Consider the following 13,341-nt stretch of genomic DNA (forward strand, 5'->3'; position numbering starts at 1 on the left):
ACTCCCTCCGCCGACCTTATCACCCGTCTCATGGCGCAGCAGAGGGGGAAAAAAAAAATAGCTTTTCTCCAGGGGGGATTCCTCGATGTAATTCATCGGTAAGCGCGAGGGAGGCAGCTCAAACTTCGTCTGGGGCGAATTGGCGGGCTAATTCCAGGCGAAGGGTGGGGTTGTTTGGCGGGATTATTTTGGGGCGGAGTGATCTCCCTGAGGGTGGTGGGGGCGGCGTCGCCGAGGGTATAAAAGCAGGCGCTCGGGCATTGTTGCGCAGTTAGCATCGGAGCGGAGCGGCGGGAGGGTGGCAGTGAGGCTGGGGAGAGGCAGAGGGCGGACAAAGCTGTTGTTTATCAATCTCTGAGGAAAGTTGAAAAGGTGGGGGGCGGGTGGTGGTTGGTTGGTGAACGGTGAGGTGAAGTTAGGAGGTTTAGGACCAAACAGTCGGGCGCAGTTAGAAAAAGCGTTCTCGACGGCCGTGTGGGTAGAAAGTTAGACGAAGACGCGTCGGTTTACGGGGTGGTTTGTGGCGGAGGGCGATTTTGGCGGCGGTGCGAATCGCGAAGTTGGTGTGGGGGTGGGTGTGGGTAAAGAGAGAGTCGGGATGGGTGGTGGGGCTTTTGGAGCAGACGGGCGTTCGCTTCGCGTTCGAGGGGCCGGCGGTTGGGCGTTGGTCTCGGTCGGGTCGCGGAGGCTCCAAAGCCGTTTAGACCGTGATTTTGTGAGAAGGGGGGGGGGGGGGGGTTGGTACGCCATGTTGTGAAGGGAGGGAGGGGCGGGTCCCTCCGCCGGCGTCTTTTGGTCCGCCATCTTGTGAAGGTCCCTGGAGGATTCCCGCTGGGCCGCCATTTTGTGCAGGTCGGGGAGGGCCGCCATTTTGTGAGGTCCGCCAAGAGTGGCGGGGTTAGGGTGGTCATTCTGTTCCGTTGCCACTTTGTGTGGCTGGGAAATGAGAAAAGAGGGGGGGGGGGGGCGGGGCTGCTACTGTATTTTGTGGGATTCTTAACATCTAGTGCTGGTGTTTTAAAAAGCGTTGGGACAGCTCCTTGAGGGCCAGGTTTAATGGGTGGATGGCTCTGGGTTTAGTTCAACAGGAAGCCTTCAGGAGGTCAAAAGTTTGTCGCAGTAGCCGGGGGTTAGTTTCCCTTTGAGCTGTAATACACTGGCTGGTCAGGAATTGAAAAGTGGAATGAGTTTTAGCTGAACATAAATTTCTCCCACATGTTGATCCAAGTCAGATGAGACGGGCTGATGTGAAGTTTAAAGAAAAAAGTTTCTCTAACGTCTGATTGTTAAGTTGAGGGTTTGCTTAACGTGTCTTGTTAAAACCCTGAAGATGTGAAGGTTTTAAATTATTACCATGATTTGTGGAAGGCTGAAGATGTGTGACCATGTCTGCATAAGGGTGACCAGACCTGAAGTGTTCAAATTTTTATATCTGCGAAGCTAATTGTTATAATTAGACGCAGAATAAAAAAGCTGCTGGCATTGGACCACTTAAATCATTAGATGTAAATGGTGACCGGAGATTGTGAGGAACTGTGGTTGTTCAGAAGGTGTGGTGTCCAGTTTAAAGATTGAATGTATCGAGTGCAATTATGAAGGACTGACCTGTAGTGGACTGGCGTGAGGTCGACCAGAATGAACTGACAAATGAAACAACGCGGCTATCTTAACAGGCAGGTTAAGATTGAAGATCCACAGAAGGAAGGGGTTTGGATAGGAAGAAATCACTAAAACAGCACCAGGATGAGGTAGCCAGTACAGAACAGATGAAGAGTTCCTGAGGTGCAATGGCAGAAGTTCAGAGCAGGGGTCTGATGAGTCAGTTGCAGTATCGTTGAAGAGAATCTGCTTTTGGGGGTTGAAGTCTTCTGGAACAAGTCAGATAAGAAAAAAAGGAAGAGGAACAGCAAGGCTGGTTTGTATGTTGAGGCCTGTAACTTAATACTAAACTTGCAAATTTGAAACATTGGTTAATTTGAGCTGGCTGTGGCTGTAATTTTACCTGCAAGGGTCTACCTGGGTGGGCAATGTTGTCTAGTTTTTTATCTTTCAGGCATCTGATTGTGTAAGCAGTTCCAGTAATACAAGCTTTCTGCAGCAAGATGACATGGCTATACCATACTTTCTAGAGTGCTGATGTGCAGCTTCATACCGGAAAAATGTTGCTTTGCTCTTCGTATTTTCTATATCTTATCCAAATAGGTTGAGGTTCAATGTCCTTGCGTGCAAGTCTATTCAGGAGATCGTGGCACCAACTAAAGCTCACTTCATAACAGCTAAGTGCTTGCTTGAACTTAATGAATTTACCAGGACTCTTTTATTCAACTGGCATCTTGACTTTGGGTCAAATCTACGTTCAGTTGCAGAGGTTAATAATGACAGTGAACTCAGCTTGCCTTCAAGCCTGCTACTACTTCACTTTTTAAATTCTGTTAAGCTTGTGGGTGAGATGATAACTGACTATAGTTCAGACTTGAAGAATTAACATCAGATTATTTTGGGCTTTAAGCCTACATTCACTGCCCTGCCTGGGGATTTACACGTTATTCAGATCAGGGATGATGTAAATTGTTGCACTTTGACACAGCTTTATGCTGTTAATACGTGTAGCTGGGCTTTATGCCTTGAGTTACCAATTAATCTGAAGGGAATGATACAGTACACTGATATTACTGTCTGGGTTTTATGCCTGCAATGCAGAGAGTATTCTCACTAAGGTGGGGTTTCAGTTTCAACATTTTCTTTCATATGGGCTTTATGCCTGGAGGACAGGGTTGAAGCTCGGGCTTTATGCCTGGAGGACGGGGTTGAAGCTCGGGCTTTATGCCTGGAGGACGGGGTTGAAACTCGGGCTTTATGCCTGGAGGACGGGGTTGAAACTTGGGCTTTTATGCCTGGAGGACGGGGTTGAAACTCGGGCTTTATGCCTGGAGGACGGGGTTGAAACTTGGGCTTTATGCCTGGAGGACGGGGTTGAAACTCGGGCTTAATGCCTGGAGGACGGGGTTGAAACTCGGGCTTTATGCCTGGAGGACGGGGTTGAAACTCGGGCTTTATGCCTGGAGGACGGGGTTGAAACTCGGGCTTTATGCCTGAGGGACGGGGTTGAAACTCGGGCTTTATTCCTGAGGGACGGGGTTGAAACTTGGGCTTTATTCCTGCGGGACAGGGTTGAAACTCGGGCTTTATGCCTGGAGGATGAACTGAAACGTGGGCTTTATGCCTGGAGTTCAGAAACAGTATGGAATCAGTGGTTTGTGGGGTGGCTTCAAGGGTTGGCAAAATGGTTTCTAGTTTTATTTTTCAGGCTAAACAGACCATAATGTCACTAACCAGGAACACAAGATTGAAATTGCTCATCTGAAGATTCATTCCAGCTTGGGCCATCGCCTCTATCATAATTTGGTTACTTACAGGAACTATTTTAGGCAGCATCTAGCCCCTTGAACACTTCCTGCTTTTCATCAAGACACCAGGACTGACTTCAGTTAAGTGTGAGCAATGTTTCTAAACGTCACTCACAATGTAAACGCTATTTGTGTAAAATGCTGAAAGTCATAAATCATTCAGTTTTCCCATTAGCTATTCCCATTCAAGTAACTTAATAAATGAATACACAAATAATTCCATTGTATGCTGGGTGGGGTACAACAAGTTTTTCCTAGACTTTTCTTACAGATGCTATAGACCACTAACAGACTGGCTGCAAGAAGTTAACCCTTCAGGACCATGGAGATGGCAGTTAATCTTGAATGTCCAGTAAAAGCCATTGGAGTGTGAATGTTGGAGCCTTCATTAGCAGGAGCCCAGTTTTCCTTTCTGGCTAAAATTGCTGATATGTCCTTAATCACATCTCGTCAGTTTAAGTCTGTCTAGCTAAGGTAACTGTTCTACTTTATGCTCAAGTGAGCTTAACAAAAGCTTTGCATGCCTGAGCCCCCTTTCTCAGATCTGTAGACTAGAGATTGCTTGTGCTGAGACAACATTGATTTATTTAAAGCAATAAGCATACATGCATTAGAACACATCTTATACTTGAGCAATAAAATTTGCAATATCTAGTTCAATTTGAGCAAATTGTTAGGGTCGTACAAGTGCTGTTGAGACTTTTTGCAGGCATCCAGGGAGAGACACCTGCAACCCTTCAATGAAGTATATATCTTCCACACGGCATCAAAAAGAATGGTGAGGATTGAGCTGTAATAAGTGGCAAGCACAGAACTCTGCTGCAGCCCAGGGTCTTAACGATCCTTTCAGTGTCATAAGACCAGAAGTACCTAGGAATGATGGAGTCTTATTGCAGTCCCGAAGATAAGTCAACCAAGTAATGTTGCGTGTTTGGAATTGTGCTGTGGTAGTGTGTAGCACTCGTGGCAAAATTAGCTTACCAAAGCAGTACATGAATACTGCCTGGGTTGGTATTGCTGTAGCACTGGAAATTCTACATTTGCATGGGAGAATTCCAATCTGAGTTGGTATTCTGTCTTGTGTCATTCACAAGCTTGAATTCCAGCCCTGTTCAGAGTCCATAGGACTGATATGCAAGTGCATTAATTAATATTGCTTTATATAGGCTACTAGTACTTGTTGGAATGCTTGGTAGGGTTAATGTACTTGTAATAATCTGTAATTATACTTAACAATAAATATTCTGTTCAGGAATTTGTTCATATTTCTTGAATTGGGGATTTGGGGGATAGAACAGGAAACTTTGTCCCAGTTTTTATTTTCCAGGTGCGCTCTTTTAAAGGTGTCTACAAAATCGGCAAGTAATACAGCACAATTTGTTTTAATAAAACACAAACAAGTGGTTCAAAACACGGGAGGGTTTATTCTTTGCTGTGCTCAAGGTAACTGCATAAGATGCTATGGAATTGGTATTTTTGAAACATTTTTCAGATACTCAGTTGAGAAGTGAAGTGCTGTTGAAAACAGTGTCCAACTACAATTTGTGTAGTCACTAACCTATTTGTAACTTGTTAAATCTACTTAGCTGGGAAAAGCCACTTCAATTCTACTTACAATGGAGTCAATTGCATGGGAATGGCTTCTAATTGGCTATATCTGGGTACTGTGAGCCCCCTAATCCTTTCATTATATATTTTCACACCTTTGTAGGATGGATTGAATGTGTCAGTTCTTGGTGTTCCCATGTACCTGCTCATGAATTTTGGATTTTAATTTGCTAGCTAGATAGCTGCTTTAACAGATGCATGGGAGACTAGCTAGAACCACCCTTGCATGAATATTTGGTAATGATTAAAACATGTATTAATCAAGTAAATTGCCAGAATTAAATTTGGCAAAAAGTGAGGCATTTTAGTAAGCATTAGTTTCCATGATCACTTTGTATTGATACTTAATACTCAGTCCTGAAATGATATTGGGGCGGGCAGGGGTCAGATATTTTCCTTAAGACTTTTGCAGGTGTTTTACACAAGACAGCCGGTAACCTCAAGATGTAAAAGGATGAACGGTGAACTTGGGAGCTGGGAACTGTTCATGTGACTGTATCTTGGATTCTTCAACCTCTATTCCAGATTCTCCTAGCCTGTTAAAGCCCTAGGAACTCCAATCCCTCCGAACATTGGGTGGGCTCTGAAGTCCATCTAATAGATAAGTTGCAAATTTGAGATTTTTAGTTTGCTATTCAGCTGCTAAATGAAATTCATTTCAAATTGGGGGTTGGGGGGGAAGAATGTCTTTCCTTTTGAGATTTTCTTTTCCAGATACATAAAGAAACAAATTAAAAACTGCTTGGAATTCTAGCACATACATCTGATCCAGGTACCCTCACTAACTGCAGTAGGTCATATTTGCAAGCAGTGTGTAATACAGCTGTGCTATAGAGATGGTAGTCCGTCAACTGATAATGAAAATTTGGGAGAAGCCACATTACTTGAATGTTTGAGTGAGCTACCAAAGTAATGACACAATCAGTCCGGTAAGCAAACTGAATCTTTGTCAACAGTTTTAAAATATCTAACCTGTTTAACTTTAAATTGAGATTACATTTTCCAAAACCCATGAAATATTAATATCCCTAAGTAATTAATGCATATTTAACTATTTAATTCAATGCATATTAGGGACTAAATTGGGGACCTCATTGGTATAATGGTATGGGGTTAGGGCTGTGAAATGGCATTCTTAGTTTTTTTTTCCAGATAAGCTGTTGCGACTCAAGTGGAACTGGACACTTGATGCATTCTTGAAACGTTGCATTGAGGTTTAGGATGGGGAGCAGCCTTAGTTTTTCAGGTATCCAACCTTTGCTCCGTGTGGATATACTGCGTTGGACAGCCTTCCAGAAGGTGCTGAATCTCATTCCCATTTTAAACCATTTCAAGGGTAGGCAATATTTAAGATTCAAGTTCGTGCTGCTTAGACAAGGGAGTATAATCTTACACAAATGCTGAATTTCATTATTTCAGAGGGTTTAGGGTGGGAAATATTGCTTTTAGTTTTTTCAGGCCTTGTGTTTGTACTTGGACAAGCGGAACATAACCATACACTGGATTTACTGGGCAGGTGCAGAATCATTTCATAATGTAAGACTCATTTCAAAAGGGTTTAGGGTGGGGAACAACATTGTATTGTTCTTAGTTTTTCAGATCTCCAGTCCTTGCTCCTTGAGACAGATGGACCATATTCCCAAACACAGGTGCTAAATTTCATAATATTTTCAAAAGGGTTTAGGGTGGGGGACAACGTTGTATTTATTCTTAGTTTTTCAGGTCTCAAGTTTACACTGCTTAGACATGTGGAACATAGCTGTACTTTGGACCTACTGGACAGGTGCAGAATCTCATTTTCTATTTAAAACCAATTCAGAAGGGTTTAGGGTGGGGAACAATGTTGTTTTTAGTTTTTCAGATCTCCAGTCCTTGCTCCTTGAGACAGATGGATCGTATTCCCTATCAGGTGCTAAATTTCATGGTAACATTTTCAAAAGGGTTTAGGGTGGGGGACAACATTGTATTTATTCTTAGTTTTTCAGGTCTCAAGTTTACACTGCTTAGACATGTGGAACATAGCTGTACTTTGGACCTACTGGACAGGTGCAGAATCTCATTTTCTATTTAAAACCAATTCAGAAGGGTTTAGGGTGGGGAACAACATTGTTCTTAGTTTTTCAGATCTCCAGTCCTTGCTCCTTGAGACAGATGGATCGTATTCCCTATCAGGTGCTAAATTTCATGGTAACATTTTCAAAAGGGTTTAGGGTGGGGGACAACATTGTATTTATTCTTAGTTTTTCAGGTCTCAAGTTTACACTGCTTAGACATGTGGAACATAGCTGTACTTTGGACCTACTGGACAGGTGCAGAATCTCATTTTCTATTTAAAACCATTTCAGAAGGGTTTAGGGTGGGGAACAACATTGTTCTTAGTTTTTCAGATCTCCAGTCCTTGCTCCTTGAGACAGATGGATCGTATTCCCTATCAGGTGCTAAATTTCATGGTAACATTTTCAAAAGGGTTTAGGGTGGGGGACAACATTGTATTTATTCTTAGTTTTTCAGGTCTCAAGTTTACACTGCTTAGACACGTGGAACATACCTGTACATTGGACCTACTGGACAGGTGCAGAATCTCATTTTCTATTTAAAACCATTTCAGAAGGGTTTAGGGTGGGGAACAACATTGTTCTTAGTTTTTCAGGTCTCAAGTTTGCTGCTTAGACGCATGGAACCTAGCCAAACGCAGGTGCTGATTCTCATGACCTAATTCTAAAGGGTTTGGGGCGGCAACAATATTTTTCTTTAGTTTTTCAGGTCTCCAGTCCCTTGCTGTTCAAGACAAATGGAACATGCATACACAGCTGCTCATTCTCATTCCAGCCATTTCAAGGGGATTTAGGATAGGGAGCAATATTAAGTTTTAAGTCTGTTGCTTAGACACATGGAACATGTCTGTACATAAGTGCTCCATCTCATTCCATTTCAATAATTTCAGTAGGATTTAGGGTGGGGAACATTATTGTTCTTAGTTTTTCAGGTCTCCAGTCCTTACTGCTGAAGTGGAAATGACAGTCATCGACAGGTGCTGAAACATACAATTAAGAAAAATTCATTGGGGTTTTCTGGGGTGGGCAAATGGTTTGTGTTTAGTTTTTTCAGATCTGAATCCTGATGCTCGAGTCCAGCAACATAATTCTCAGAATTCAAGCCCCTTTCTACAGCTGCATATCTGTAAGCCATCATTGTGTAAGCATATTGTGTATGAATGAGGTAGCAATCTAGTATTTAAATAAAACTTGAGGGTGACAGCATTTTGTATGTTTAGAGGCTCACTAATTGCCTGCTTATTGTAAACTGTAAGGAATTCACTTTGAGGTCTGTTTGTGTTCAGTGTGTTTTGGTGTGGTTTTTTGTTTGTTTCTGTTCAATTTAGGGCATTGCAAAGATCAAAAAAAAACACTTCGAAATTGAATACAATAAATGGATTACATAGAGGGATGTGTAGTTCCATCATCGACATGTTCAGTGATTGATGTTGGCTTAAAGGCCCAGATTTTGGGATTGGAACTATTGTTTGAGATTTTTCAGGTTCTTCAAGGCAGAATTTATTGTTTGAATACAGTGCACTGGGACGGAATTCTATCATCTGACTTGGGTGATCCTGGATACAGAGTTTGGAGTTCATTTAGGCAGCAGCTGGGTTTTCTTTTACTGGGAGAACAAATGTTGTTTTCTCAGGTTTTGCTTTTGCCTTAAAAGTTTGACCCCAAAAAAGCAAAAGATGCTGGTGGTTGGCACTCCTGGTTTCCAGGATGGGGTTCAAATCCCTGCAGTATTTGCTTTTTTGCAACCAGGTCCTTCTCAAATCATTCAGTCATTTTTGCCCATGCAGTGGAATACATCATGACAGTTCTGGAACCTGCTTTAGATGTGCAGCCAATTAAGTATTATTTGGAAGTTGTCATAATGTAGGACTCCCAAGTGATGTTGACTGAGGGGTAAATATGGGCACCAGCATATTGGGGGTCCTCACTGGGATCTATCTTCCTAAGGGTCTCAAGATAAATTTGAAAGAGAAATGACAGAAAAAATCAGGTCTGGCAGCATCTGTGCAGAGGAATAGTTTTTTTGAGTCCAGTATGACCACTGGACACCTCAATCATCTTGTAACCGTGACTACATTTCCAAGTACCCTATTAGCTCTGCAGAGTGACAATAATCAGATCATCTGTGTTCAGTGATGGTAAGGGAATAATTATTGGTCAGGTATAGGTACATCCACAGTGCTTTTTGGGCCTTATTGACTGATTCAACTGAGTGGCTTGTTAGGACATGGAGAGCACTTGAGTTAACCACATTGCTGACACTTAGCAAAAGAAAAAAGTTTAGTATCGGAGCTGGCTGAGGTGATTATAAAAGGTGAAGAATCAACAATGCCTGCATCTTTTTGAACAAGTCAAATTGGGTTGTCCTAATTTTTTTCCATTATTTAGTAAATGCACATATTACATTGCAGGCATTTATACAAAGTGGTTTCCTGTGTTTTTACATTGAGCCTATTGTGCCTGTGCCAACTCTTTGCAAGCGCTAGTTTTTCCCCTCCATAGGTCTGCAAATTTTCTTAATTACTTTAAATCTGCCTCACGATTCTGGATAGTTCTACCTAGGATTGGATGCTGGTGGATGGTAAGGAGTCTTAGTTTTGTTTGTAGTTAGTATGTAACTGAAAGCTGCAGTTTAAACTAGTGGTAAAAGTCAAGGGAGTAATTTAAGGGTAAGGCAGGGCAGCTTACTCCTGTGCAATGTGGGAAGTCAGGCATACTTGCAGTGCCCAGGGTGACCACGTGTGCAAGTAGTGCGTTTGTGTTTGAGCTGCAGATGGAGTCGCTGTGGAGCGTCAACAAGGCTGAGATCTTTGTGCATAGCATGTACAGCGAGGTGCTCATTCCGTTGATACGGTGCACAGACGAAAAGGGGATGGGTGACTGCCAGACAGTAAAAACATTAGGCAGGTAGTGCAGGAGCCCCCTGGGTCTTCTATCTCCCTCTCTCTAACAGATTTTCTGTTTTGGATACTGCTGGGGAGATGGTTCTTGCCACACTGCGGTGAGAAACCAAGTCCATGGCACCGAGTGGCTCAGCTGTACGGCTGGGAGAGCAATAGTGATGGGAGGAATTGTAAGGGGAACATGTTTCTGCGGCGGCAGACGTGACACCAGAATGGTATGTTGCCTCCCTGGGTTAAGGATGTCACTGAGCAGCTGCACGGCATTCTGAAGGGAGAGTGAACAGCCAGAGGGTCATGGTACATATTGGCACCAACAACGTGGGTAAAAAAAGGGATGAGGTTCTGAAAGCAGAATATAAGAAACTAGGAAATAAATTAAACAGGACCTCAAAGGTAGTAATCTCAGAATTACTCCGTGTCATGTGCTAGCAATCAGGAATAGGAGAACAGACCAGATGAATGCATGGCTGGAGATGGTGAGGGAGGGATTTAGATTCCTGAGGCATTGGGACTGATTGGACCAATATCCTCACAGGGATATTTGCTAGTGCTGTGGGGGAGGGCGTCAACTAGTGGCAGGGGGATGGGAACCTGAGCTGGGAGACATAAAGGGAAGCAAAAAAGACAAATAGAAAGCAAAAGTGGTAGGTGGAGGAAATGAGGGCTAGCAGCAAATGGAACCATAGTACAATGAATTAACAGCACAAATAGATGTGAACGAGTGCAATATGATTGTGATTATGGAGACATGGCTGCAGATTGACCAAGGCTGGGAACTGAATATTTGATACTTGGGAAGGACAGGCAAAAGAAGAGGTGGAGTGGATTTAGTTAAGGATAAGATCAGTGCAATAGTGAGAAAGGGTATTGGTTCAAAATCTTGGCGTAGAATCAGTCTGGATGAAGCTAAGAAGCAACAAGGTTGAAAACAATGGGAGTTGTCCATAGGCCTCCAAACAGTACTGGTAAGGGGATGGCATTACAGGAAATTGAGATGCATGTAACAAGGGTACTACAGTAATCATGGGTGACTTCAAACCAAATTAGCAATACTATGGTGGATGAATTCCTGGTGTGTGAGGTGGTTTTTTAAACCAGTACGTTGGAACAACTAGGGAACAGGCTATCCAGAATTTGGTGGTGTGCAATGAGGAGGTGTTCATTAATAATCTTATGTGGGGTCCTTTAGGGAGTAATGACCATAACATGACAGAATTCTACATTAGGATGCAAAGTGAAGTAGTCCAATTGGAACTAGGGTCCTAATATGAAGTTGCTAGAAAAGGTAGCGAGCTTGAGGATTGGGAGCAATTTAGAATTCAGCAAAGGAGGACCAAGAGATTGATTAAGAGTGGAAAAGTAGAGTATGAGAGTACACTTGTAAGGAACATAAAAGTGGACTGTAAAAGCTTCCAAAACTAATGTTTAAAAAAAAGTTAGTGAAGACAAATGTAGGGCCCTTAGTCCAAAAACAGGAGAATTTATAATGGGGGAACAAGGAAATGGCAGAGCAATTAACTACTTTAGTTCTACTTTTAGGAAGACAAATAACTTCCCATAAATACTAGGGAATCAAGGGTTTCATGAAGAATTGAAGGAAATTAAAGTTTAAAAAAAATTCTGAAATTATTGGGACTGAAGTTTAAAGAACCTATTTTTTTATTTTTCTTGGAATGTGGCTTAAAACTACCATGTCTACATTTGAAAGACATGTTCACTGGAGCAGGGTGAGGAATACAGTGTTGCTATCCTGGAACAATAGGGTGCTATAGGAGAACAGGATGGTGCTGCAAAAGGGTTCTGGACTAAGGAGGACTGCCTGATGACAGCATTTTAATTGTCTCTTGACCAGCTGACCAGGGTTTTGGGTGGTAACAGTGCAGGCAGAACAGCTCCTAGCCTGCAAAGAGGGAAGACCTGAAACCACCCCCCTCCTGTGTTTAAGATTCCAGCAATTCTACCATAATAGCTGGCTATCCCTCACATCTCTAACCTGCTTTCTCTGAAAACCCCTGTCAAGAGGAAAAATCGCCAGTAAAGACATGAAAAGCAAGTTTTTCAACCAGTGAATCACAGACGAAGTGTTGGGACACCTTGTCTCATAACAACGCTACAAGGAATTTGGAAGATATCAATCAAAATCAGCCTGTCTAATCTGGTACAGATTGGTGCTATTGAACTGTTTTATCTCACCCTTAAAATCCATGTTTTGTGTCTGCGTTTTATGTACAGGGGTTTAAAGGGGTAGAGTTAAGTTATTGCGTTAGAAGTTCATATTCCTTTTGCCACTATTTAAAGACAATTTGTTCAATAAACAATTAAGTTTACAAACCTGGTGCTAGGTTAAATTTAAATTATCTGGATTGGTGGTTGTAGGAGTGGTTAAGAGATTACCCATGGATGGAGTTGGTTCACTCCTGGGGAATGATTTGGCAGGAGTGAAGGTTATAGTTTCGCCCATAATTACAGGAAAATCTGAGGGGCCAAAGATATGGCATGGAGAGGTCACAAGACCAAGTTCCTGGTATTTTCCTGGTGAACCACAGGCTGAAAGTGCTGGGAACCTCCTTGTCTCATCAACAACAAACTGCAAGGGATCTGGAAGACATCAATCAAAACCAACACATCTAACCTTGTTATTGAACTTCTGTTTCAGCCTTAAAACCCATGTTTTGTGTTTGTGTAATAAGGGTTTAAGAAGGGATAGAGCTTTGTTATTGAGTTGGAAGTTAGCAGTTCATATTTCTTTTGGCACGAGTTAATACACTTTGTTCAATAAAGTTATTTATATGACTTTTACAAACCTGGTGTGTGTGTGTGTTCTGTTGACCTAAATTAAACGGGTAAAATTGGGGCAATCTGGTGGTTTGGCTTTTCACATTTGTTGTGGATTGGGGAACAGTGGGGCGTGATACTTGTGCACCAGTGAGCTGTGACAGAAGGCTGATAAATCCCCAGGGCCTGATAATGTACATCCCAGGGTACAAAAGGAGGTGGCCGTGGAAATTGTGGATGTGTTGGTTGTCATCTTCCCATGTTCTATTGATTCTTGGAACAGTCCTGGCAGATTGGAGGGTGGGAAATGTTTGTTTATTCATTTACAGTATGTGGGCATTTTGCCAGCATTTATTGCCTATCCCCAATTGCTTTTGAGAAGGTGGTGAGCTGCTACCTTCAATAGCTGCACTCTCTGGTGTAGGTACACCCACAGTGCTGTTAGGGAGTTCCAGGATTTTGACCCAGTGACATCGAAGGAACAGTGATATATTTCCAAGTCGGGATAGTGAGTGGCTTGGAGGGGAGCTTCCAGGTGGTGGTGTTCCCATGCATCTGCTGCCCTTTTCCTAGGTGGTAGAGGTTGCAGATTTG

The 13,341-nt window shown here is 42.7% G+C and overlaps 1 long non-coding RNA gene across 1 annotated transcript; it reads left to right on the top strand.

The window, feature by feature from the left end:
- Positions 1-275: 275 nt before the first annotated feature.
- LOC144670326 (uncharacterized) lies at positions 276-12,775 on the top strand. The gene is made up of 2 exons (XR_013573858.1): positions 276-11,323; positions 11,713-12,775. It is a non-coding gene; the product is annotated as an uncharacterized LOC144670326 (long non-coding RNA).
- Positions 12,776-13,341: the final 566 nt, after the last annotated feature.

This window comes from Cetorhinus maximus, chromosome 31 (assembly GCF_964194155.1).
Source record: "Cetorhinus maximus chromosome 31, sCetMax3.hap1.1, whole genome shotgun sequence".
In the NCBI taxonomy this organism is placed as follows: domain Eukaryota; kingdom Metazoa; phylum Chordata; class Chondrichthyes; order Lamniformes; family Cetorhinidae; genus Cetorhinus; species Cetorhinus maximus.